Source organism: Zingiber officinale, chromosome 1A, assembly GCF_018446385.1.
Source record: "Zingiber officinale cultivar Zhangliang chromosome 1A, Zo_v1.1, whole genome shotgun sequence".
Lineage (NCBI taxonomy): Eukaryota > Viridiplantae > Streptophyta > Magnoliopsida > Zingiberales > Zingiberaceae > Zingiber > Zingiber officinale.
In genome coordinates, this window is record NC_055987.1 from 103319337 (window position 1) to 103344763 (window position 25427).

The following is a 25427-nucleotide window of genomic DNA, read 5'->3' on the forward strand; positions in this document are numbered from 1 at the left end:
GTACCCCCAAAGGTATTCAGTGGTCAGTTTCTGACAACACTACCTTCGGGAGAAATTATGGCATCCAAGCACTGGCTCAGAGTAGTGGCAGTCATTATAGCAGACAAAGAACTCTTTTGTGATCTGATGGTGCTAGATATGACTGATTACGATATCATTTTTGGAATGGACTTTCTGATGAAGTACGGTGCCTCTATAGAGTGTCGTAAACAGAGAATTGTATTCCAACCCGAAGCAGGAGTGCAGTTTGGGTTCGTCGGAGAACCAAAGAGAAAGGCCAAGAAGTTTCTCTCAGCTCTGAAGGCACAGAAACTACTAGATTCAGGATGTACGGGATTCTTACCACATGTAGTCAGTAGCAGCCAGGACAAGGACCGAAAGCTAGAGGAGGTCCGAGTCGTATGTGACTACCCAGTAGTGTTTTCTGAGGAGTTACCAGGCCTAGCACTAGACAGGGAGATAGAATTTGAGATAGAACTTATTCCCGGTACAAATCCCATCTCCAAAGCACCCTACCGCATGGCTCCAGCAGAACTGAAGGAACTTCAGGAGCAACTACAGGAGCTGCTTGACAAGGGCTTCGTACGTCCTAGTCACTCACCATGAGGAGCGCCTATACTGTTCGTGAAGAAGAAGAAGGACGGGAGCATGCGCCTGTGTATAGATTACAGAGCACTAAACCAAGTCACAATCAAGAACAGGTATCCTCTTCCCAGAATAGATGACCTGTTTGATCAGCTAAAGGGAGCAGCAGCGTTCTCTAAGATAGATCTCAGATCGGGATATCACCAAGTGAGGGTTAAAGAGGGGGATATACCCAAGACGGCTTTCAGGACCAGATACGGACACTATGAGTTCGTAGTCATGCCCTTCGGCGTGACAAATGCTCTAGCTACTTTCATGGACCTCATGAACAGAGTATTCAGAGAATACTTAGATAAGTTCGTTATCGTATTCATCAATGACATCCTTATCTATTCCAGAACTCAGGAAGAACACGCAGAGCACCTGAAGACAGTACTAGAGATCCTTCGGCAAAACCAGCTGTACGCCAAGTTCACGAAGTGTGAATTCTGGCTCGATCAGGTGTCCTTTCTGGGTCACATCATCTCCAAGGATGGTGTCATGGTAGACCCCAGCAAGATAGAGGCTGTGAGTAACTGGAAAAGACCTAAGAACGCCAGTGAGATCAGAAGCTTCCTAGGATTAGCGGGCTATTACAGAAAATTCGTAGAGGACTTCTCTAGGATAGACTCCCCACTGACAGCTCTTACCAGAAAGAACAGAAAATTTCAGTGGACAGAGAACTGTGAGAACAACTTCAGTGAGCTAAAGAGGAGATTGACTAGTACTCCCATTCTGGCTCTACCAGAAAACACAGATAGTTTTTGTTGAAGCAATCTAGATGCCTTAGGTTTTGATGTTTGGGCAAAGGTTTAAGTTAGATTTATTGTTGTATTTGATATGCAATGTGAGTGTGCAGGATACAGGTACAACAAGTAAAATCCAAGGATGAGTCTTGGCGGTGTAAGTCCAAGCATGTAGTCTTGGCAACGTAAGTCCAAGTGTGATCTTGGCCAAGGAGGAAAGTCCAAGGATGAGTCTTGGCGGTGTAAGTCCGAGCATGTAGTCTTGGCAACGTAAGTCCAAGTGTGACTTGGCAATGGATGAAGTCCCGAAGGCGCGACCTCTTGGCAAAGGAAGACCCGACAACAATGACAAGGCCGATGGAAGCTCCAGAAGGCAAGACGTGAAGGATAGGGAGGCATCCGAGGGACGCAAGGCTGATGGAGGAGGCTAGAAGGCTAGGTCTAGGTTGGTCGGGCGAGAACGAGTGCTGAGTGAATGTACTCGAGGTAAAATCCTAAAAGTAGGTTTACTGTAGCAGCACTGTAGCGTTACTGTAGTAGTACTGTAGCACTACAGTAGCAGAACTGTAGCAGTCGACTGATGACTGTAGCAGTCGACTGGTGCACTGTAGAGAGCCGTTGAGAGAGCCGTTGGGATGGCACCAGTCGACTGGTGCAAGGACCAGTCGACTGGTAACGGGCAAATCAGCTTACTAATTTGTTCCAAGCTCTATAAGAAGGAGCTTGGGATGGCCGGCCAAGGTGACGAAATTAGACTGGGTTAAAGCCTAATTAGTAGTCACCAAAGTGCTCAAGGATCTCTTGTGTCCAAGTGTTCTTGGTTGAAGTTGTGGTGAGGTTTCTCCACCCACAAGGAGCGGTTTGAGCTAGCCGGAGTTTCCGGGGACTAATCCACCGACGGATTGAGGGATCGTACACCTTACGGACAGACGTGGAGTAGGAGCATCATCTCCGAACCACGTTACATCGACGTGCATTGGTTTGCTTGTTCTTTTCTTTATCTTTAGCTTTCGTATTCGTAATTTGTATTGTATTATTCCGCTTGCGCACTAACGAATACATAGAAGTGTTACCCTCCGCAAGTGTACGGAAATGTCGCAAGTAATATAAAAGATTATCGTATCCACAGGGACTGGAATAAGCACTAGAAATGTCTCAATGCGAATTAGCTAAACAACTATCCAATTGTTTCAAATGCAAAGTGAAGGTAAACAAATCTAATATTAAAGATCAACAAACAAGAGTTTAGTGTTTTGGGTTATGATAAAGGGAGATTCTAGGAGTTTCGGTTTCTTTGTAAGATTTCTTGAATGTAAATGGTTCACCAATTCTTATCCCTCAATTGCCAAACACTTGTAGAAAGTTGCCGGTTCTCTCTTGCAATAGATAACCGGCTAAGGACTGAGAAATGTGTCTAAATATGATCAATTAGACGTGAACCTACGTTGTCCTTACACAGAAGCGCACCTATTACTATGCCTTCCTCGGATATCAACATAGAAGCCCACAACTTATTAATCTATCAAGATACAAGAAATTAATCACATCCATCCTACTCTCTTGAATATTCCTATTTCCTCTTCAAGATTATCTCTCAAACGTCCTTACACGGGCTTGCACCTGTCACGTGGATCCCTCGGATGATCGAGTGAGAGTTTATCTTTACCAAGTCCACAAGAAATCCAAACAATCAATCAAGAATGAGAATTAAGCACAAATCACCATTAATCATTCAAGATCTAATTGATACAAGCAAGATAATGTCATTGAAACAAGAAAATGGCAAATCCACAAGAGATTACATCAATCCATCATACAAATACTCCCTTAATCCTAAATACAAGATCTACTCCATGAATCGAGGAAGAATACCCGAAGAAATAAAGATTACAAGCATTTCTTAAATCCCCAATCCAAGAAACCAAGAAAAGGGGGAAAGAGAAAACTTATCTACGAAGAAGCCTCGTCTTCGGATCCAATCCTCGCTCCGGAGTCGAAATCGTCAAGAACTCCCCTCGAATCGCCCAGAAATCCTCCCAAGAATGGGAGGATACCACCAAATCTTGCCTTCTCCCAAAGGGGGAGAGATCCCCTTTCAATTCATGAAGGAGGGTTTAAATAGAGGAGGAAATCGGGCGCCACACGGCCCCGTGACACGGTCGTGTGAGATTCACATGGCCATGTCCAGTTCCTTCTCTGCCAAAGCTGCACGGCCGTGTGACTCTGTTCTCTGGAAATGCTACACGGCCGTGTGGTGCACACGACCACCACCTGCTTAGCCTCTGGAAACCTCACACGGCCGTGTAGATCTATACGGCCATGTAAGGCATCTGCTCTAATTTCTTCAAATCAAGACACGGCCATGTGAGATTCACACGGCCATGTCCTCTTCCCTTCCTGTTAAAACTACACGGCCGTGTGTGGTACACGGCCTGATGCTCTCTCCCTTCAATTCCTTCCAAGCTTGCCCGAGGACGCATAATCTTCATCAATTTCGACTCCTGTGTACAGAAAATGCACAAAAAGCAGATCTCCGAACCAAAAGAGTAAATATGCTAAAAGGAAAGCTGGAAGTATAAAAATGCATAGATCAAGCATGCTCAAAGTATGTAAATGTGTGTAAAAACATACATAAAAGAGTATATAATCTACGCACATCACACCCCCAGACTTAAACCTTTTCTTGTCCTCAAGAAAAATGTTGCAGTCTAAATTCATATGTTCTACAACACATTCATAAAACCTAGTGCACTTTCCTAACTCTATCAAAAAGTTTCATTAACAAGCGTGATCATGGAAATAAGTAAAGTATGGTTCAAGCATAAGAATCTTGTGCACAGTGTAAAAGTAACTCAACACCCTTCAAGTTTCAATCCATGTCCTAGTCAAGTCGTCATCAAATTTGAATTCCTTGTGTTTCCAGTGAAAGACAAGTAACCAGTGATAGACACTTACTCACCATTCACTTGGTTCATATTTCTCAACTAACCCAAGGTCTCAAAGGTGTGCTCAATCTCAAGGGAAGCTAAGCAGTCATTTCCCCAGTAACCTAACTCAGTCTCAAAGGGGTGACTTGCTAGATTCTACTCATGACAACTGTTTTTTATATCCTTTATTATTATTATTTTTTTATTTTTTTTATAAGTGTTTGCATTGTGCAAAACTTATTCACAAATGTGCTTTTAGCACACATGTTGGGATATTTTGATTTTTCCAAATGAGCTTTAATGATTTGAGCCTCATCCAGTAACCAAAATGAAAGTTGAGAAATCACCATGGAAACCAAGTACTAAGCAAACAAGATGAATCATGACTATTTCAATGACATCAACTATTCAAGCATCAAGCACAAGTGTAGTGAAGATAAAATCCTTAAGGTTGAACCAAAACTAAAACTCATCACCATAAGATTCTTAGCTTATTAATGCTTCCCAAGATAGAAAAAAGAACTACACAAAGTTTACTACTAGCATCATTCGAACATCATAAATCAAGACAATAATCGTGCTAACATTTCACTTGAATCCAAGAAAGCATATAAGTGAAGATTTGATGTTCTCAAAAATTGCCATGATTATTTCAAAAACAAGCAAAATAAAGCAACAAGTAATGAAAATAAGAACCAACATGAAAAACTAACAAAACTAAAAACTGAAAACCAAACTAAACAGTACATGACACCCCCCCAGACTTAAACTTTTCATCGTCCCGATGAAATCAATATGGTGGAGGAGGTGGAGGTGGACGAGGGAAAGGGGGTCTACGACGTGGTTGGCCAATAGGAAAACTAGGAAAACCTGGAATCTCACCCAAGGATCTATGATACTCATATATAGCATCTACTTGTTGGCTAGTAAGCATCATGCTCTACATTAAATCTCTCATCCTAACTTGATCAGTATCATAATCCTGCACAAACTCAGCCATTTGACCTTGAAAATTCCTCGTAAACTGAAAATGATTTTGTACCTCCCTAAACTGATCATCAGATAAAGAGAAGCGCCCCTCCAACATTTTTCGTTGGGCATCTTGCTTCTCATGAAGTGATTCTAGAGACGTACGAAAATCTGAAAAATCAAACCTAGAAGATCCCGTGCCATATGCAAAAGAATGCCTAGCAGGCTCCATAAAACTAGAAGGCTGCGGGTGTCCAGATGACGAGGGCTCATGATGTGGCTCAGTGTCTCCAGGTATAGAAGGGTTATCCTCAAAATCTAACTCAGAAATTACCCAATTAGCCGGGTTACGAATAGTAGTTCGTTCAGGAAAAGGAAGGGGTAAAGGAGAACCACTCCTCCTAGGAAACGCGAAACCATTCTCATCCTGAACGATCATTTTCATAGCAAGACATGCATCAATGTCAATCATGTCATTACCATGAATTATTTCCAACCCATCAACATCAAGATTTAAATTATAAGCTATTCGGGTAATCAAACCACCAAAAACAATTGATCCCGATGATGCCCTAGCAGATCTTAATAAGGTTTGAACAAAATGAAAACCAGAATCAAATTCAACCTTATAAAGCATAGCCCATAAAGCATAAAGCTCTATCTTTTTAACCACCCCATCACTCTCTCCCCTACCAAAAATAGTTTTACTCATGACTCTATGTAGATACCTAAAGATGGGGTTTTGCATATTGGAGGCCTTAGCTCTTGAAGGCTCATAAGGTTGATCTAACCCAGTTATTGCATTCCAAAAATGATTCCAATTAAACCTTGGATCAAACCTACGAGGGCTACCGGTGGTTAATCCAAAACAAGAATCAAATTCAACCTTATAAAGCATAGCCCATAAAGCATAAAGCTCTATCTTTTTAACCACCCCATCACTCTCTCCCCTACCAAAAATAGTTTTACTCATGACTCTATGTAGATACCTAAAGATGGGGTTTTGCATATTGGAGGCCTTAGCTCTTGAAGGCTCATAAGGTTGATCTAACCCAGTTATTGCATTCCAAAAATGATTCCAATTAAACCTTGGATCAAACCTACGAGGGCTACCAGTGGTTAATCCAAAACAAGAATTAAAGTCACTAAATGCCCATAGAAATTCTTGATTCATTAGTCTAAATGAGATTTTTCCAAAATAATCATCTTCATTAGTAAAATGGACATCCAATGAACTTAAAAATTCCAAAACAAGACGAGGATATGTAAGCAAATGTGTGTACATAATATCACTCCAATCCAAAAACCCAATCATCAAATCTACATCTTCCCTAATTCCAAGCATATCAAGAACAGTTGGGTCCATATATCTAGTACACACTATCTTTCTATTGACAAGAATTGCAAATCTAGTTACTTGATCATCATTTCTAAACACAATATTGAATTCATTGTCATTACCTTCGTTGCGTGAAGTCCTTTTGCCTTTGCCCTTCACTGGTTGTTTTCCTTTGTCCCTTGATGGCTCCTTCTCTTTTTCTCCACTGGATCCACCACCTCCTTTACGAAGTTTCTTCAAAATGTTGGACATCTTGATGAGTTTAGATAGGGGAAGAATTATCTAGGGTTGGAAAAATGGAACTCAAAGAACAAAACTTCAAAGAGCAAAGATCTTAGGTTAGGAGAACAAAAAGTCCAAGTCTTAGAGAGGAGGAGAATCCGGATCTAAGAGATCTTGAGAGATTAGAGAGGAGTTTTTAAGAGATTGGGAGAGAAAGAGATGTTTTGGAGAGTTGGGGGTGTGCGGAACACGGCCAAGATCTGGTCGTGTAAGGTAGAAAGAAGACTTTAATAACTCTCCTACACGGGCCGTGCAGATCCACACGGCCTCCCCCTCTTCCTTCTCTGGATTCTTCGCACAGCCGTGTCTGGGACACGGCCTAGACCTTTTTCTCCTCGGGATTCTTTACACGGCCGTGTTTGAGACACGGCCTAGACCTTTTTCTCCTCGGGAGATCCTACACGGCCGTGTCTGGATGACACGGCCCAAGCACTTCCCTTCTCTGCAACCTTTGCCTGGCTGTGTATAGCACACGGTTGGGCTCTATTTTGCACCTAACCTGAAAACAAAATCAAAAGAATGCATCAAACTAAAAGAAATTAAAATACAAATCAAAACTAACTAAAAGAACCCTTGGGTTGCCTCCCAAGAAGTGCTTGTTTAAGGTCTTTAGCTCGACCAAACTTGATCATTCACTTCTTTTCCTCGCCCTTGGAGGACAGATATACTTTTCGTTTTTGTTGGGAGATCTTCTCCCAACATCTTCCACCACATTGTCTCCTTCGTTTGGTGGCCTTCCATGAGGATGGAAATTCCATTCCTCAAGTTTATAAATGCTTGTCCTGCTACAAGCATTTAAAAGAGACGAGACATGGTTAGAGATATTAGATAAATCATATTCCAACCTTTCCTTACCAATTACCAAAGAAAGCTTATGATTTTTGACATCAATTATAACTCCAGCTGTAGCAAGGAAAGGTCTTCCTAATATGATAGAATCCTGGGGTCCTCTTCCATGTCCAACACGACAAAATCTGTGGGAATAACATTCCCATCCACCTCTACTGGCACATCTTCTATAATACCCAAAGGGTACCTGCAGGAATGATCGGCAAGTTAAAGTGCCATAGTAGTAAGTTTAATGTTTTTGAGACCTAATTTATTACAAATTGAATAGGGAATGAGGCTAACACTTGCCCCCAAATCACAAAAAGCTTTTTCAAAAAATTCTTTTCCTATGTTGCAAGGAATATAAAATCTCCCTGGGTCCTTTAGTTTTGGGGAAGTGTTCTTCTCCAAAATAGCACTACATTCCTCACTAAGCGCAATGGTCTCAACCTCTCCTCTTCTTCTCTTGTTTGACATGAGATCCTTCAGGAATTTGGCAAATCTAGGCATTTGAAGAATAGCATCAATAAGAGGTACCTCTACACAAATTTCCTTAACTTTTTCTAAAAACATGCCAAATTCTTCATCTTTCTTGAGCATTGTAAGTCTCTGAGGAAAAGGGACAGCTTTACTCTGATGGTTCAGTGGAAGAGTCTCTTCAACCTCAATGGTACTCTCCTCATTAGCTTGAATCTGATTTGGTATAAGAGGAGAGAGCTCTTCTTCTTTTTGTATCCCTTTTGGAGCAGTCACTTGGGAGTCTCCCAAGGTCCGTCCGCTCTTAAGCTCAATTCTATTGCAATGCTCCATAGGATTCACATCAGGTTTTCCTGGAAGTTGTCCTGGTGCTCTGGATGATGAGGAAGCTAGTTGGGCAATTTGACTATCCTGGATCTTTTGATGCTTTTCAGAATTATCCATTCTCTGAATGAGCTTTGCTAAATCTTGCTTCATTTCATTCTAACTTGAGATAATTTCTTCAAGCATCTTTTCAATATTTGACTTTGGTAAGCCTTGAGAAGATAGATGTTGAAAATTTTGTTGCCTAGCTTGAAAATTTGGTCTTGCCCCCATAGATGGTCCTTGATCTTGATTATTTCTGTAGGAAAAATTGGGATGGCTCTTCCATCCAGGGTTATAAGTATTTGAGTATGGGTTGTTCTGCCTTTGATTGTAACTCATGATTGCATCACATTGTTCCAGTTGATTGATTTGTGTAGTGATAGCTCCCAATGGACATGAGTCATTTGAGTGCTCTGAACTCCCACATACTTCACAAGATGTACTAATAGCATTGACCTTATTAGCACTAGTTCCCATATTCTCAAATTTCTTTGTAAGAGCGTCCAATTTTGCAGACAAAAGAGTGACCGCATCTACATCAAACTTCCCTGATACTTTAATTGTTGGGTTTACAGAAGAATAGCCACCACTTCTTTCATTTGCCCATTGATGATGATTTTGTGCTACACTGTCAATAATTTCTTCAGCTTCATCTAAACTTTTGTTCATAAGTGCCCCTCCAGCAGCTAAATCAAGGGACACTTTGGTATGATAGTTGATACCATTATAAAAAGTGTGCAACACTAACCATCTTTCCAACCCATGATGTGGGCATTGTCTGAGCATACTATTATATCTATCCCATGCTTCAAAAAGAGATTCTGAGTCAGTTTGCTTGAAGCTTGCAATTAAATTCCTCATACGAGCTGTTTTGCTTGGTGGATAGAATTTATCAAGAAACTGTTGCTCACACTGCTCCCAAGTGGTGATGCTATTAGGGGCCAAAGAATTCAGCCATTGCTTTGCCCTATCTCTTAAAGAAAACCCAAATAATAATAATCTAACTGCTTCTGAAGGAACTCCATTCATTTTCATGGTACCACACATTTTATAAAAGACCTCTAAGTGTTGATTGGGGTCTTCATGAGGTCCTCCACCAAATTGGTTCTGTTGCACCATAGATATAATTGCGGGTTTGATCTCAAAGTTATTAGCTTCCACTGAAGGTCTTGAAATACTAGATCGAAAACCTCTTGCATAAGGTGCTGCATAATCCTTGAGTGGTCTATTCGCCATGTTCAAATGTTCCTGTTCTTCAATTTGCCTTTGCAGAATTCTTCTTTTATGGAAAGTTCTGTCAATCTCAGGGTCAAAAGGAAAGAATTCCCCTGCAAAGTTAGATCTTCGCATACACAAGAACAAGATAGCAAATGACAATTCAACAAAAAAAGAAAAATAAAAGAATCAAAAATGCAGAATTGAATTTGTACAAAAAGAATTAACAAGAAGTGAAAGTTATACAAGAAAGTAAAAATAGAAATCTACTGATCAGTTACAACTATGCAATATGAAAGGAAAATAAATGTTATGTTTAGTCTAACTCAATTGATAATTCCTAATGTTATAGCGCAGTCCCCGGCAACGGCACCAAAAACTTGTTACGCTCCGCAAGTGTACGGAAATGTCGCAAGTAATATAAAAGATTATCGTATCCACAGGGACTGGAATAAGCACTAGAAATGTCTCAATGCGAATTAGCTAAACAACTATCCAATTGTTTCAAATGCAAAGTGAAGGTAAACAAATCTAATATTAAAGATCAACAAACAAGAGTTTAGTGTTTTGGGTTATGATAAAGGGAGATTCTAGGAGTTTCGGTTTCTTTGTAAGATTTCTTGAATGTAAATGGTTCACCAATTCTTATCCCTCAATTGCCAAACACTTGTAGAAAGTTGCCGGTTCTCTCTTGCAATAGATAACCGGCTAAGGACTGAGAAATGTGTCTAAATATGATCAATTAGACGTGAACCTACGTTGTCCTTACACAGAAGCGCACCTATTACTATGCCTTCCTCGGATATCAACATAGAAGCCCACAACTTATTAATCTATCAAGATACAAGAAATTAATCACAAGATCCATCCTACTCTCTTGAATATTCTTATTTCCTCTTCAAGATTATCTCTCAAACGCCCTTACACGGGCTTGCACCTGTCACGTGGATCCCTCGGATGATCGAGTGAGAGTTTATCTTTACAAAGTCCACAAGAAATCCAAACAATCAATCAAGAATGAGAATTAAGCACAAATCACCATTAATCATTCAAGATCTAATTGATACAAGCAAGACAATGTCATTGAAACAAGAAAATGGCAAATCCACAAGAGATTACATCAATCCATCATACAAATACTCCCTTAATCCTAAATACAAGATCTACTCCATGAATCGAGGAAGAATACCCGAAGAAATAAAGATTACAAGCATTTCTTAAATCCCCAATCCAAGAAACCAAGAAAAGGGGGAAAGAGAAAACTTATCTACGAAGAAGCCTCGTCTTCGGATCCAATCCTCGCTCCGGAGTCGAAATCGTCAAGAACTCCCTTAGAATCGCCCAGAAATCCTCCCAAGAATGGGAGGAAACCACCAAATCTTGCCTTCTCCCAAAGGGGGAGAGATCCCCTTTCAATTCATGAAGGAGGGTTTAAATAGAGGAGGAAATCGGGCGCCACACGGCCCCGTGACACGGCCGTGTGAGATTCACACGGCCATGTCCAGTTCCTTCTCTGCCAAAACTGCACGGCCGTGTGACGCACACGGCCACAGCTACACGGTCGTGTAGCACACACCACCGAGGCTTCTCCCACGGCCGTGTAGATCTACACGGCCATGTAAGGCATCTGCTCTAATTTCTTCAAATCAAGACACGACCATGTGAGATTCACACGGCCATGTCCTCTTCCCTTCCTGTTAAAACTACACGGCCGTGTGTGGTACACGGCCTGATGCTCTCTCCCTTCAATTCCTTCCAAGCTTGCCCGAGGACGCATAATCTTCACCAATTTCGACTCTTGTGTACAGAAAATGCACAAAAAGCAGATCTCCGAACCAAAAGAGTAAATATGCTAAAAGGAAAGCTGGAAGTATAAAAATGTCACGCCCAGAGGAGTCCCTGTCTGAAGAAATTTCTGGAGCAACTCCCTTGTACGGGTGACAATCTAAAGCATTTCTACAGGCGTAATATACATCAGCCACAGGTTGCTGGAATATACACACAACCATGCAGTTATATATATATAATCAGCCTACATGGCTGAAACAAAACCAATACAGCGGATAAACATAAAATACAAGCCCATACAAAACCAAATAAAACACTGCTAGCCGGCTAGGCTTACACCACACAACCAAAACAACACTCCGAACACAAAACCGGAACACAAAGCTAAGTACACAAATACATATACCAAAAATAACAATAAACAAAGGTAGAGACAGGGCTTCTGATGTGACGTGGGGACCGGCAGCCAGGATACTCCAAGCGTCTCCATAAATAACCTAGTACCTAAAAAAGATAGTGTCCACGGGGGTGAGTTCAACAACTCAGCAGATACCTAGTTGACATGTATAGTAAACTATAACAAATAGTAATAACTATGGAGTACAGTCTCCTGAACAAAAGAAGGTAATGCATAATAGAAAAGGTTGAAGAGTACTGTACTCACCAGGGCCACCTATCAGAATAATCAGGTCGTCAGACCGGAAGTGTCATAAATCCTGTATGCATGTCAAACATATGCATCCATCCAAAATGCAGCATATAAGTGCAGCAAACACAAGCAGTAAATGCATAAATGTGTATGATGCCAATGATGCGTCCTGGTCACCCTGACGCCAGTCAGTCATCTCACACAAAATGGTGAGACCGAGTGGGTAGGGTTGTGACAACCGTGCACTCTACCATCACCATACCTGATGAGTGACTGAGTGGACGGGATGCTGTCGGAGTACTCCTGTCCTCTGACCCCAAATCATAAATGGGGGAGCTCAATGCTCTCATCTCCCGGTACACGATGACGGGGAGGTATCTCTGCCAGCTACCACGCTGAGTCACCTGACCAACGGAGCCAAACAGAGTTCACCGTCTGTCGGCTACCACGCTGCTACACTAAATGCCAGATCTGCCGGCTACCACGCTGAGTCCTCAGACCAACGGAGCCAAACAGCAGAACCGCCACACACCTGTCTGATATACCACTAACCCATGAGTGGTGGTGTGTGCAGTACATGTAACTGCCGATGTGCTCAACCATAGTGGAGCCGACAATCGTGCAGCATGCAATCATGATGCATGACACTAAGCATGACAATAAACTGATCAGCATAACCATATCCATATACATAAAATGAGTATCATAATATCTATGGTCAAATACGAAGATCTAAAGTACACAGGTCAGACAGGATATCAAAAACCTAGGTCCTGAACATAACAAGCATGGTATGTCACTACCTCACTGAGCATATATATAATCATATGGGTACTAGCATAAAATGCATAACAGGTGAGCAAACAAGCATGTAACGAGTATCCGGTAGTGGCGTACCGAAACAAGGACGAACATAATTATTACTAAAGGCTATAATCTACTAGACATATCAACAAGACATATCAAAAAGATAAGTCAAGGTACCCGCCTCCAATCGCAGGTTCAATCCAGTCCAATCCAACGCCGAGATGCTCGTCTCGCATTAGAGTCCTGTATCACCAATATAGATATACATTTTTATTTAGCTACATCTCAAATGAACAGCTAAATAAAAATTCTTAAGAACAACAAAATAAATTGGGTTCTTCATACGGTATGGTACATCATGTCAAACCCCCAAGACAATAGGTTTTGGATAACTATCCACAAATGTCCTCTTTACTACATCCACAAGCCAACTCAAACCTTGTAGTTTCCACATTATTCAAAATTCTCAATTAAAACAACTCAAACCTCATTCAACAATTTAATTTATCTATTTGACCAAATCATCCCCAAGAATAACCTCAAGCCAAGCAATTACAAACTGGAATCAATTCTCCAAACCCAAAGCCCCTTCAGTATCCCTTACAAATCTCATCATAGTCAATCATTTAAGAATAACAAAATGATTGTCCCTAGTAATCACATTCACACTGTTACACTCTAAATAATCTTCCACAATAATTCATTTTGATCTAGCCTTATTAATAACATTTCTAATTTCCACACAAAAATCTATCATCTTTGATTAGCTCTGCAACCTCAATCACCTCTTTAGTGCAACACAAATTAATATCATTCTTACCAAACTCAATTCAAAGTCATCGAGATTAAATTGTTGCTCTTCAACATCATCAAGCATACCTACACCTCCAAACACAGATATTACAGATGCCACCCACAACAAAGCAACATGGAATAAAAGTCTACACTACCACAATCCAAAGAGATACTTTCCAAATCAAACAGTTCTCAATTGATCCTTAATTGACTGCTTCGAAACAAAAAAAAAAAACTGAAATTTATTACCAAGTCAACAGTCGGCAGCAACTGCAGCTTCGAAAATGAGTCACAGCGGCCGTAAGGGAAGCAATACGCTTGGCAGATGACAACCAGTCGTGGATCCCCAGCGGTCGGCAGTGGCGCAGTGAAGACCACGCGGAACAAATCTAAGGCAGAGGAATTCGACCGGCTAATTGGTGCTCGAAAGAGGAGAGGAAGGGCTCTGCTCAGTGAAATGGGGTACCTTAAACAGGCTTTTCCGGGCCCCATTTTTGTCCCGGTTAACTCGTCCATACGAGCTCCGAAAAATTCCCGAAAAATTTCTAAAAATTTTGGAAAATTCCCTTATCATTATTCTCCATTTTCCGGTATTTTACAAAAAAATGCATAGATCAAGCATGCTCAAAGTATGTAAATGTGTGTAAAAACATGCATAAAAGAGTATATAATCTACGCACATCAGGAAGCCATCGATTTGGGTGAGATGCTATTCACCCCCCCCCCCCCTCTAGCGAGCACATCGGTCCCAACAGTTTTGACATTTATAGTGATGCCTCTAAGTTGGGACTAGGAGCAGTACTGATGCAAAATGGCAAGGTGATCGCCTATGCCTCCAGACAACTCAAGGATTATGAGAGGAACTACCCTACTCATGACCTCGAGCTTGCAGCAGTTGTTTTCACTCTCAAAATCTGGAGACATTACTTGTATGGAGCTCAGTGTAGAGTGTATACAGATCATCAGAGTCTAAAGTACTTCTTCACTCAGAAGGATCTGAATATGCGACAGCGCAGATGACTCGAGCTGGTTAAGGACTATGATATAGACATCCTCTACCACCCAGGAAAAGCCAATAAGGTGGCAGACGCACTTAGCAGGAAGTCCAGCGCCACCTTACTATTCCTAGCAGCCATGTCACAGCCCCTACGAAAGGAGATCACAGATTTCAGTCTCGAACTTATAGTGGGATATCTCTCTACTATGACGTTTGAATCCACCTTGCTTGGTGACATCCAGACAGCTCAGGGACAGGATCATGAAATTCAGAAAATCAAGCAAGGGTTAGCAGGATCAGGAAGTGGAGAGTTCAGAATATCTGATAGTGGGGCATTATATTTTGGTGACAGACTATGCATTCCGAATCAGGAGGAACTAAAGAGAAAGATTCTAGACGAGGCTCACAGGACTCCTTATGCGATGCATCCTGGTTCCACCAAAATGTACCAAGACCTGAAGAAACGTTTTTGGTGGCCTGGGATGAAAAGAGACGTCGCTAGGTATGTTAGTATTTGTCTGACCTGTCAGAGGGTCAAGGCAGAACATCAAAGACCAGGAGGAGTTCTGCAGCCCATTCAGATCCAGAATGGAAGTGGGAGGATATTTCCATGGATTTCATAGTGGGATTACCCAGAACCACGAATGGTTTTGATACCATCTGGGTAATAATCGACAGGTTGACTAAATCAACCCACTTCTTAGCTATCAGGATATCCTACTCCATGGAGCAGTTAGCTCAGTTATATCTCAAGGAGATCGTTAGACTACATGGAGTCCCACGGATCATTATATCAGACAGAGACAGTAGGTTCACATCACACTTCTGGGATTGTGTACAGTCAGCATTGGCCACTAAGTTAAGATTCAACACAGCTTTCCATCCTTAGACAGATGGTCAGACGGAGCGAGTAAATCAGGTACTCGAAGATATGATCCGAGCATGTGCCCTAGACTTCAAGGAAAGTTGGTGCAAATATCTGAGTTTAGCAGAATTTGCATACAACAACAGCTATCAGACCACTATCGGTATGACACCCTATGAGGCTCTCTATGGGCGGAGGTGTAGATCTCCAATCTGCTGGTATGAGAGTGGTGAACAAAAAGAACTAGAACTCCAGACAGATCTAGTAGCAGATACCACAGCAGCTATACAGCAGATCCACCAGAGGATAGAGACAGCTCAGAGCCGCCAGAAGAGCTATGCTGATACACGACGCAGACCCTTAGAGTTTTCAGTTGGGGATTTAGTGTTCCTTAGAGTAGCTCCCATGAAGGGAGTAATGCGTTTTGGGAAGAAGGACAAATTAAGTCCCAGATATGTGGGACCATACCTTATCACTAGAAGAGTGGGCAAGGTAGTATATGAGCTAGAGCTACCCCAGGAGATGTCAGCTTTCCACAATGTATTTCATGTCTCTATGCTGAAGAAGCATATCCCAGATGCCACCCAGGTGATTGAGCCCCAGTCGGTACAAGTCTGCGAAGACCTCAGCTATGACAGTCGGCCTATTCAGATAATAGACCGAGCAGTTAAGAAATTGTGGAATAAAGAGGTATCATTAGTAAAAGTTATTTGGCAAAGTCACATAGTAGAAGAGGCAACTTGGGAGACAGAAGCCAGTATGAGACAGAAGTACCCAGAGTTATTCTAAGTTCGAGAACGAACTTTTTATAAGATATGGGGGATTGTAATGCCCGAAAATTTCCAAATAAATTAGTAGAAATATTCTATTATTTTCCTGGAATTTTAGGATATTTTTATGAAATTTTTAGAGTAGCGGAAGTAGCAAAAACAAATAGAAACGTAAAATGGTCTAGGCGGGAATTGAACCCGAGACCTATGGGCCCTATGCCTTATAGAGGACTCTAGTAACCAAGTGAACCCAGCAGGGCCGTGCTGAAAGAAGAGGGAACCAATTATATTTATATTTAAGTTGGCCGAATTAAACACTTAATATAAATAGGAGACTTAAGTGGGGATTGATTAATTTTAATCGTTAAATTTCTCTTCCTCAAACCATCACCCATCGACCCCTCTCCCTCCTCACCTCTCGGTGCCCAAGTCCAAGGAAGAACCTAGGGTTCCATCCCTAGGGCCATAGGAGTATCTTTCGGCAACATCAAAATTACGAGGACGCACCTCTCTGCGAGAAGAACGCATAGACACGAGAAGATCGTCGAAGAGATCCCTTCTCCGGAAAACCTAGCGATTGGATTGTAAGAAAAATTAGCGCAGGAGGTAAGAAACCCCTCACCTGCAGTATAAGTAGTTCTCGTGTGATTTCATGCTTAGTTTAGTAGCATATGAATTTTTGACACATAGGCTGCGCAATAGCGCACACCAAGTGTTCGAGAATATGTTCAACACAGGAAAAATGCAACGTGGACATTTTAATAGCTTAGCTAAATGCAATAGAAGCATTTATTTAGTATATGCAGTTTAATTACAGCTTATATGGGACTACGGTCCAATGGGTGGGCTCCCACAGTCGCCTCTAGGTTCAGATAACCTAGAAATAGCAAGATAAGAAAAATTCAGCTATAACCAGTAGTTTATTTTCAGCAATGGCACTGTACTGGACTAGATGTCCATTGGGTTGGGCTCCCATAGTCATCCCTAGGTTTAGATAACCTAGTAAACCCTACTAGAATCGAAATTTGCAACCCCTGGTTTAGTTAGGGATGCGCGCACAGCAAGTACAGTTGTCGGGCCCATCAACAGCATGATTATGTATTTTCATCTATTTATGATAAATAGTTTTCAAAACTTCACAAAATAGTTTATGAAAAGACAGAACAGCTTAGCATTAGTTAGCAGTAGTGTAGCTCAGCTTTTATTTCAGTTTAGTCTTATGAATCCACATGATAGTTTTATGCTTAGCTATGATTGCCATGTATCGTATGTGATTATGCCATGTTTTAGAATCCATGTTTAGCAATGTCAGCATATATTTGAAATAGCATATTTTAAAAGCATAAAGTGCATCGAATGCATGTTTTATGAGATAGATGGTTTCTTACTAAGCTCTCGAGCTTACAGATACTTCTTTTCCTTATACTGCAGATAAAGGTAAAGGAAGGATGGATTAGCGGAGGCTGGAGGACAATGCTACAAAGATGTGTGTGGACAGGAACTTGGAATAAAGATCTTAGGGATCTAGCGAGTTTTGTTTTAAGCATTAGAACTTTCTAGCATTTAATTATTCCGCACTTTAGTATGTTTAAATGCCATGAACTAGTGAATTATGCACTATGCCATGCTTAAAATACTAGTTATTTGATATTAGTATGTTTCCAGCCATGTTAGAACCTATATATGTGATTTGAGCACAAAATAGTGCTGAAATCATACTCCTGATACGAAATCAGAAACCCCAATCGATCAGCCGATCGATTGGACGCTCCCCAATCGATCAGCGGATCGATTGGGAAACTTGTCCCGCGAACAGTAAACCCCTGGATCGATCAGCCGATCGATCTGGTAGCGTTCTGTAGCTAACAGAGAGCTCTGGGATCGATCACTGGATCGATCGACTGAGTTGGATCGATCAGCCGATCGATCCATAAATTCTTCCGTGCCCAGTAGTACGCTGAATCGACCCCTGGATCGATTAGTCAGGCCGGATCGATTAGCCGATCGATCCAGAATATTATCCCGTGCACAGTAGCGCGTTGAATCGATCAGTGGATCGATCAAATGACTCCAATCGATCCACCGATCGATTGGAAGGCCTGATAACAGCTAGGAACCCCTCATCTCAGCCCTTGATCATATGGGAAGCCTAGATTACCTCCCTTAGCATAGGAACAGTATTCAAGATGTGGTTTAAACATGAATTCCAGATCTAATAGCAATTAACAGAAGAAATTGTATTAGTTAGCAAAAATTTTAAATCAGATCAGTTTTCCGCACATTGAGAATAGTTAGCAACAGTAAAATGTGACGATCTGGCCTTACAACTTAGTTAGTAGGAGGCGGGTCGTTACATATGTCATGGGTGATATTTGAACTCTCATTATCTAGGGATCTCGTCCCACCATTTACCATCATACTAAATCCCCAAAGGCAAACCAAATCAATGATTAACTCAATAGGTAGTGGTAGTGTTAAATTAGAATGCATACAATCTAGAACAAGAATGCATACAATCTATGACCAGACAAAGGTATCAGGGTAATGGTGTAATGGTTAGGTCATGTAAGTGCCCCTAAGGTAGTTTTGATGTGACCAACTAAGTTAAGTTAGGCTCTGCATTTTTGATGCCTTGTGTCTAAGTGTACAGGGACTTAGGAACATAAGAAGTCGAACGAAAGATATAACAAATAAGAAGGATGGCAAGAGAATCGAGTCGAAGGGCTTGGTGCATCTGAGGGATGAGAAGCTATAGAAGAGTACACTGGCAAATGCATGCGACACTTCTGAGGGATGAGAAGCCAGAGGGGAAGATTGCTTGAGGAGAGAAGGCCAGAATTGGGTTATGGTAAGCTCAATTCTGGATGACTGGAAAATCATCCAAGCGATCAGAGCAAAAGTTGGACAAGTCAACATGAAGTTGACTTGTCCAGGCACCTAAACGAAGTCCAGGCGCTCAGACATGGTCGGGGCGCCTGGCCCGTCTTAGTACCAATCAAGCACTTTCTCTTCGAGACGTTGCGAATTAAGGTTGGGTCAACATCAACAACAATCCAGATATCTGGACCGATCCAGGTACCCGGGCAAGGATAAAATTTTATCTCTAAGCCGTTGCAAAGCCGATAAAACTTGCACTACTGGGGGCACCTGAATTGGATCCAGGTGCCTGGAAGTGCCATGTCAATAAAATAGCTAGTTCGACCAGCATGCTATAAATAGAGCCCTAGTCCTCTTCATTTTGTACAACACTCGATAACAAAACACTCATTTTCAATTGTTTACTGTTTTCCAAATTTTCTATACTTAATTGTTGTAAGAGACTACTCTGCTAGAAGGAGATTATTAGTGGGGTGTTCCAAGTCTTAGATTAGTAATCTTCTGATTATAAATCAAGTAAATCGGTCTTATCTTTTACTCCTTTTTATGTTTATTTTGATTAACTAATCTTTATTTGTCTTTGCTAAAATTAAAAAGCAAAAGAAAGTGTGTATTTATTTTTAGGACAATTTACCCCTCTCTTACTGATTGCACCGGGACCAACAAGTGGTATTAGAGCTCAACCATCTCAGAAGGACTAACTGCTGACTGAAGCAATATGGAGATGTCCAAAGTGATTATTCACCTGCCAAAGTTCGAGGGAGATTTTGTCATATAGAAGATAAGAAGGGAGGTATTTTTTAATATTGATTTTGAGATTTCTCTATATAGGTCATGCTAAAAGGCACAACTGTGGTGGATAACACAAGGGGTCGTGTGCCCCTTGTTATAAAAGGGGTTTTCCCCCTTTTCACTCATTTTTAGATTGGGGCTCTGCCTCATTCCTTGGAGAAGGGTTCTCCCTGTTGGATCGAGAAGCGCTAGAGGGGGGGGGGGGGGGGGAATAGCGCTCGTGGCTATTTCGTTCGATTTAAAACTAATCAAGATAACGCAGCGGAAAATAAAAGAAAACGCAACACGCTAACACAGGTCGTTTACTTGGTTCGGAGCCTGTGGTGACTCCTACTCTAAGGCCCACGCTCGTTGAGCATTTACATTGGGCAACAACTATAATTTTGTTTAAAGTGTTTACAAGATGAAGTACAATAAAAAGGAAATAACTAAATTATACCAACGACAATAGAAAACTGAAGATTCTAAGCTCTGGGTCGTCGGTGTCAAGTTGTGGCTTCGTCGAAATGTCTCGTTAGCAGCTCGTTGCACATAGATGGATTAGAAGGTGATATCTTTACTGCTGCCTTGAGACATCCTTATAAAGGGTGTTCAAGGTGCCTCCATTAAGCTCCAAGGAGCCTCCAACCCAAGATTTTATCCCGACTCAGCCGTTGTCGATCAGGCTTTGACCGCTGCTTGTTATCCACCTAAAGGCGCCTTCAACGCCACTCCAAAGCACTTCTAAGCCGCGGTCCAAGGCGCCTTCAATCCCCATGAAGGTGCCTCCAGCTCCTTCTCATAGGCAGCCTTCACCTTGTACCTGAGGCGCCTCCAAGCTCCATGGAGGCGCCTCAGGTACTGTTCATCCGAGATGAAGTGTGCTCTTTTGTCCCTGCACAATGTGTTAGTCTACAAAATACACATATACCCTGCAAGACAAGGTTAGCACACATAAATATGATAAGAAAGGTGTTTGACAGTCTCTGGACTATCCAGGTCTAACTTCGGATTTTCAATCGGAAACCCTAGGTCGACCCGATGCCTATTGTTCCCTCTGCGGGGAACGCGTCCTCACCTACTCCACTCATGAGAGTTACCTGTTGCCAGTGCGATCCTCAAGATCGACTAGACTTTTGCTTAGCGCTCGATGCTTCCGGACTTTTTGCTGGACGCCTGCTCCCCGACCCGTCCAGTCTTCCACCTGGTTTGCGACACCAGGAATTTCAACCTAGGGTTACCACCCCCTAGGACTTTTGCCTGAATCCCTCAACCCACCAAGACTTTCTGCATAGGGTTACCACCCCCTATGACCTAAGGTTACCACCCCCTAGGGTTTTCCACCTGCCCAACCTCAGTTAGGACTTTCCTGCAAGCTCATTCAAACTATTAGATCACAAGATAACCTTAACTTTGAATCTTTTGCCATTATCAAAACACTAGTTCGATGGTCGGATGCTTCCCACACCAACAATCTCCCCCTTTTTTATTATGACAACTTAAATTCAAAGTTAAGAAAACAGGCATAAGTAAACGAATGTATCAATAAACATAAGCAAACTTTTTAAGTAAAAAGTTCAAGTAAGAACATAAGCAAGCTAAATGTCTAAGGCTCCCCCTTAATAAGAGCTCTCCTTTTCTTATCCTTAATTTGAATTTGTCCTACTCTTCCCCTTTGTCATATATCAAAAAAACTTTTGTAGGGAAAAGACAAGATGAAAGGACTAAGTTTTTAAAACCAATAAATTATGTTTTCAAAAAAGTTACACTTTTAAAACAACATTTTAAAACAACTTTGTAAGTGAAAGTTGCTAAGAAAAAAAACTTGTTGAAAAAATGACTTAGCTAGTTTCGAAAGTCTTTGTTGAAAAAATTTTTCGTTAAAAATTTTTAAAGCCTTTTAAAAGACATTAATTTCGAAAAGCTTTTCGAATAATTTTTAAAAGAGTAAAAATAAATTGAGACTTTTTGTAAAATGCTTGAACAGAACATTTTAGAAAATAGTTAGCAAGTTGTAAGGAATTTTTTGAAATAAAATAAAAAATCTTTTGATTTGACTTAGTTAATTTTGAAGACGGCTATAGAAGTCATAAAATATTTAGACGAATAAAGAATTTTAAATTAAAGGCAAAGGAGGAGCAATAATTTAAGAACCTAATGTCCAAGCATGAGTTAAGATAAATGGATTTTCAAATTAACCAATTTCCATTAGTGAGGAATCAGAGCCCTAAGGTGCAAGCATGAGTCAACTTGAAATTTTAATATCCTTAACCAACTGTCTAACCTTTAGCTACTGGCTGAATACCTAGAGGGCAACAGTTTTCACTTGGTTAGTTAAGTTAAGTTAGTAATCCAGTTAGATTTGACTAGGGCTGGATCATTTAACTTGATTAATGTAAAGTTAGTTTTTAACGCCCAGACTCACTATGATGCACAGAAATAAGCATTCTGGAGTCCAGGTTGTACCCTATACATCTCACGCCGTTCTAAGTTTCTTTCAAACACAAACAAGTTATGCCTAGTGTGTTTGTGAGATGCTCTAGCTGAAACTAGGGGAACATGATTTGTAGGGGGAAGATCCTAGGCTGAGTCCAAATTTTGAAAAACTAATAAGATTGGGATTTTGAAAACATTATTTTTCCTAGAATTTTAAAAGATAATTTTAAGATTAAGCAATTTTGAAGACCAAAAAAAATAAAAAATAAATGTAAGAAATTGGTTTGGAAGTCAATATCTATTCTACCCAACACATTCCTATGTGTCTTCTAAGTGTACTGAACTCGAGTTCAGGTAAGGGTTTTGTGAAAATGTCAGCTAGGTTTGATTTGGACTTAACATGGTTAAGTACAATTTCACCTTTAGCTACATGATCCCTTATAAAATGGTGTTTTACCTCTATGTGTTTAGTCCTAGAGTGGTGAATTGGATTTTTGGTCAGATTAATTGAACTTATATTATCAATTAAAATTTTTGTATTTTTATATTCTAGTTGATAGTCTTTTAGTGTATGCATCATCCACAAAAGTTGAGAAGCACATTCTCCTAGGGCTATGTATTCAGCTTCAGTAGTGGATAAAGCAATGCAATGTTGCTTTCTGCTTGACCAACTTACTAGGCACTGACCTAGAATTTGGCAGCTACCACTTGTGCTTTTTCTATCTAGTTTGCACCCGGCATTGTCTGAATCAGAATAGACAAAAAGGTCAAAGGTGCAAGTTCTAGGATACCAGAGTCCTACATTTACGGTGCCCTTAATTTACCTAAGTATTCTTTTAGCATATGTTAGATGTGACTCTTTTGCACAGGATTGGTATCTTGCGCACATACCTACTGCAAATAATATATCGGGTCGACTTGTAGTTAGGTAGAGTAAGCTACATGTTACACTTCTATAGTGTTTTGGATCTACTGGTTTCCCTTCTGGGTCAGAATCAATGTTGATATTAGTTGCCATTGGAGTATTTAGAATTTTTGAATTTTCCATACCAAATTTTTTAATTAGTTCCTTAGCATATTTAGTTTGATAAATATATATTCCATCTTTGGTTTGTTTAATTTGTAAGCCTAAGAAAAAATTGAGTTCCCCTACCAAACTCATTTCAAATTCATTTTCCATTAATTTAACAAATTCTTTTAAAAGTTTAGTGTTGGTTGAGCCAAAAATTATATCATCAACATAGATTTGGCCTATAAAAATATCTTTCTCTAAGGTTTTGACAAATAGGGTCTAATCTATTTGACCTTAGTTAAAGCCCTTGGATATTAGGTAATTAGATAACCGTTCATGTCATGCCCTAGGTGCTTGTTTTAGGCCATATAAGGCCTTTTTCAGTATGAATACATGGTTTGGTTTGTCTAAGTCCTCAAATCCTGGAGGTTGGCTTACATATACCTCTTCCTTAATGAACCCATTTAAGAAGGCTGACTTGACATCCATTTGGTATAATCTGAATCCCTTATGTGCTGTATAGGCCAGCAGCATCCTAATGGATTCGATTCTAGCTACTAGTGCATAAGTTTCGTCATAATCTAATCCTTCAACCTGGCTGAACCCTTTGACTACTAGTCTGGCCTTATTTCTTACAATCTGACCCTGATCATCTAATTTGTTCCTAAATACCCATTTGGTGTCAATTATGGACTTATCTATGGGTTTAGGTACAACTTCCCAGACTTGATTTCTATCAAATTGGGCTAACTCTTCCTGCATCGCAATGATCCAGTCTAGATTAGGTAGGGCTTCTTCTATAGTCTTAGGCTCAATTTTGGAAATAAGGGCAATCTGACTCAGGTTTCTATAAGATGATCTAGTTCTAACTCCTAGGTTTGGGTCACCCAAAATTTGATCAGGTGGGTGAGAAGTATTTATTCTTGTTGGTCTTATATTTGGGTTAGTCATTGGTTCCTCTAGTTTACTAGTGTTGGGTTGAATTTCATCATCTTCTATAATTCTTGGGTTAATGTCAATACTTTCATTTGTATTAGGTAGATTATTTTCTTCATCAAAGATTACATTTGTTGTTTCTTCAACTTTTAGTGTATTTTGGTTATAGAGTCTATAGGACCTACTGGTTGTGGAGTACCCTAAAAATATTCCTTGGACTGATTTGGGTGTAAATTTTCCTAAGTAATCTTTAGTGCTTAAAATGTGAACTGTACATCCAAACACTTTTAAATAGTTCAAGTTGGGAATTTTATTATAGTATATTTCATAGGGGGTTTTATTGTGTAATTTGTTAATCAAAATTGTAACGACCACCCTTCTTACCACTACTCTGAGGGTGACCGCTACTGATTCTACTAGCTACACTAAACTGGTACTACCCACTTAACTCTAGAAATGCTTTAAACTATTTGTTAAAAACATATCACATATCAAAATATGTCTCTAAATAGCAGCATAAAATTTTCTTGATACTTATATTTTCTTTCTTTTCTTTCTTTCTGGTTTATTCTTTTTTTTTTCTTTCTTTACAAAATTAAACATGCAATAAGTGAAACAGCAAGTATAACGTACAGACATATGAAGTTTAAATACCTCTACTGTTTGCTACTTCCTTTATTAACTTGCATTCATGAAATCCTACCTAACATTCCTTGTTACGAAATGTAGTTATTCATTCTACAACCAAACAGTAACTACAGGGAAGTCAATTAAAACTGCTGCAATTAAAGGACTGTAATTAATACTACTGTCCATCAGTTTCAAACAATCCGAACATCACATGCAATTTCTTCCATAAAACAAAACTCATATAGAATACTAGCATGCACATAAGAGTACTGAGCATATAACCACCAACTGTAACAATACTACTGAAAATACTGAGCATAC

General features: G+C 40.4%; 1 non-coding gene across 1 annotated transcript; it reads left to right on the forward strand.

Moving 5' to 3' along the window:
- The first annotated feature begins 9315 nt into the window (after positions 1–9315).
- LOC122039299 lies at positions 9316–9422 on the forward strand. Its single transcript, XR_006128151.1, has one exon. It is a non-coding gene; the product is annotated as a small nucleolar RNA R71 (small nucleolar RNA).
- The last annotated feature ends 16005 nt before the right edge of the window (positions 9423–25427 follow it).